The sequence below is a fragment of the Squalius cephalus genome (assembly GCF_949319135.1).
Source record: "Squalius cephalus genome assembly, chromosome: 7".
NCBI lineage: Eukaryota > Metazoa > Chordata > Actinopteri > Cypriniformes > Leuciscidae > Squalius > Squalius cephalus.
Window position 1 is genome coordinate 45,147,407 of NC_137128.1, and position 2,500 is coordinate 45,149,906.

General features: G+C 38.2%; 1 protein-coding gene across 2 annotated transcripts in view; it reads left to right on the forward strand.

Moving 5' to 3' along the window:
• The window catches only part of LOC307161929 (homer protein homolog 3), a 39,181-nt gene that overhangs the window by 22,602 nt on the left and 14,079 nt on the right, over positions 1-2,500 (forward strand). The window lies entirely within an intron of this gene.

Consider the following 2,500-nt stretch of genomic DNA (forward strand, 5'->3'; position numbering starts at 1 on the left):
CGGGGAAGATAAACTGTGACTCTTTTTTTCCTACATGATAAATGACGCCATAAACATTCATGTTGGGATGCTTGTGTTTGTGAGACGCTTCTGGAGGGAGTTAAATCAAATCACTCTGATGACAGACTTCGGCTCAGGTGTTTCAGAACCAGCAAACCAACATCTGAGATGCTCAAATGTCCGCTGGTGTCACAAAAACCGCACGAGACTTGGGTTATGATCCAAATGCAGTTTTATTTGGGCAATCCAGAATCATAATCCATGTAACAGGCAGAGGGTCAAAACCAAGGCAAACAATGACGGACTCCAAGACACAAATCCAGGGAATCAGGCAGGAAAACAAGACCAGGGAAACGAGAGAGAGACACTGAACTGACACTAGCAAGACTTCGCAAAGAGTGCGAGAAAACACAAGGTTTACAGTGCCCTCCACAATTATTGAACCCCCTGGTAAATATGATCAAAATTGGCTGTAAAAAATAAATCTGCATCGATTATCCTTGTGATCTTTCATTCAAAAAATGTGCAAAATTCTAACCTTTCATTGAAGTAAAAGAATTGAAAGTGGGGGGAAATCACATTATGAAATAAATGTTTTTCTCCAAAACATGTTGGCCACAATTATTGAAACCCCTAGAATTTTTTACGAGTAAAATATCTCTGAAGTATATTCCCATTAATATTTACCTTTTTTAGTACACCAGGGTGACTAGGAACATGAAACTGTCCAGCTATGACTTCGTGTTTCACAGGAGTTTAAATATGAGGAAACACAAAGGCCAAATCCCCTTAATCATCCATCACAATGAGTAAAACCACAGAATACAGTTCTGATGCGTAGCAAAAGATTGTTGAGCATCACAAACTAGAAAGTGGCTGTAAGACAATAGCTAAAGAATTGAAAATCCCCATTTTGACCATCAGGGCAATAATTAAGAAGTTATAATCAACTAAAGATGTTACGAATCTGCCAGGAAAAGGACGTGTGTCTATACTGTCTTAATGCACGGCGAGTATGAAAGTTTGAGTGGCCAAAGACTCTCCAAGGATCACAGATGGAGAATTGCAGAGATTAGTTGAGTCTAAGGGTCAGAAAGCCTAAAAAAAAAATTATCAAACAACCCCTACATCCCCACATGTTGTTTGGGAGGGTTTAAAAAAAAACCTCCTCGCTCATCCAAAAACAAATTCCAGCAAATTTAATTGTCAGACACGACTGGATCTTCAAACAACACAGGGTTCTGTGGTCAGATGAGACTAAAACAGAGCTTTTTGGCAGCAAACACACTAGATGGGTTTGGTGAACACAAGGATAAAAAGTACCCCATGTGTACAATTTAATATACCATTGGATCTTTAATGTTGTGGGCATATTTTTCTGCTGGAGGTCCTGGACTTCTTGTTCAGATACATGGCATTGTGGATTCTATCAAATATCAACAGATAAAAAATCAAAACCTGACGCCTTCTGCTAGAAATCTTATAATGGGCCGTGGTTGGATCTTCCATCAGGACAACGGTCCAAAACAAACATCAAAATCAAAACAAAAATTTGTTGTGGAGCACAAAATGAAGCTTCTGCCATGACCGTCCCAGTTCCCTGACCTGATGAGTGGAGTGAACTGAAGAGAAGAAGCACCAACATGGATCTGGGAATCTGAAGGATCTGGAGAGATTCTGTGTGGAGGAATGGTCTCTGATCTCTTGTCAGTTATTCTCCAAACTCATCAGGCATTATAGGAGAAGACTCAGAGCTGTTATCTTGGCAATAGGAGATTGCAAAAAGTATTTAATGAAAGGGTTTCAATAATTGTGGCCAGCGTGTTTTGGAGAAAAACATTTATTTCATAATGTGATTTACCCCCACTTTCAATTCTTTTACTTCAATGAAAGGTTAGAATTTTGCACATTTTTTGAATGAAAGATCACAAGGATAATCGATGCAGATTTATTTTTTACAGCCAATTTTGATCATATTTACCAGGGGGTTCAATAATTGTGGAGGGCACTGTATATACAAAGATATTAACAAGCTAATGACACACAGGTGAGTGTAATCACACAATAATGAGTCAAAGCAGAGGTTTAAGGGAAATATAGTTCATGATGGGAATGGCAAAGGACTAGGGTATTACACATCATCATGAGTTTTTTTGTTGCACAGAGGAATTTAGTTTTCATCATAGTTTATGCGCATGCTTTCTTATCGGATGAAAAAAACGACCCTCCTCACCCGAGTTTTTTAGAATTTATGCACATCTTGGCATTTCCATCCGGCATTTTTTTTAATGCAATATCCCAAAATTCACATATTGGATGGAAACATAGCAATGTGGAAAAACAGGTTAGCATGTCAGGATGCTAGGAATATCGATTTCTCGTTTTTAAGCAATCTTCATTTTGATAAACCCAGATCTTATTTTGTGCTTTTTTCAGTCGATGCATGAACAAATCTTCACTTTATACTGTAATAACACAGAAAGATGCCAGTATTACAGCT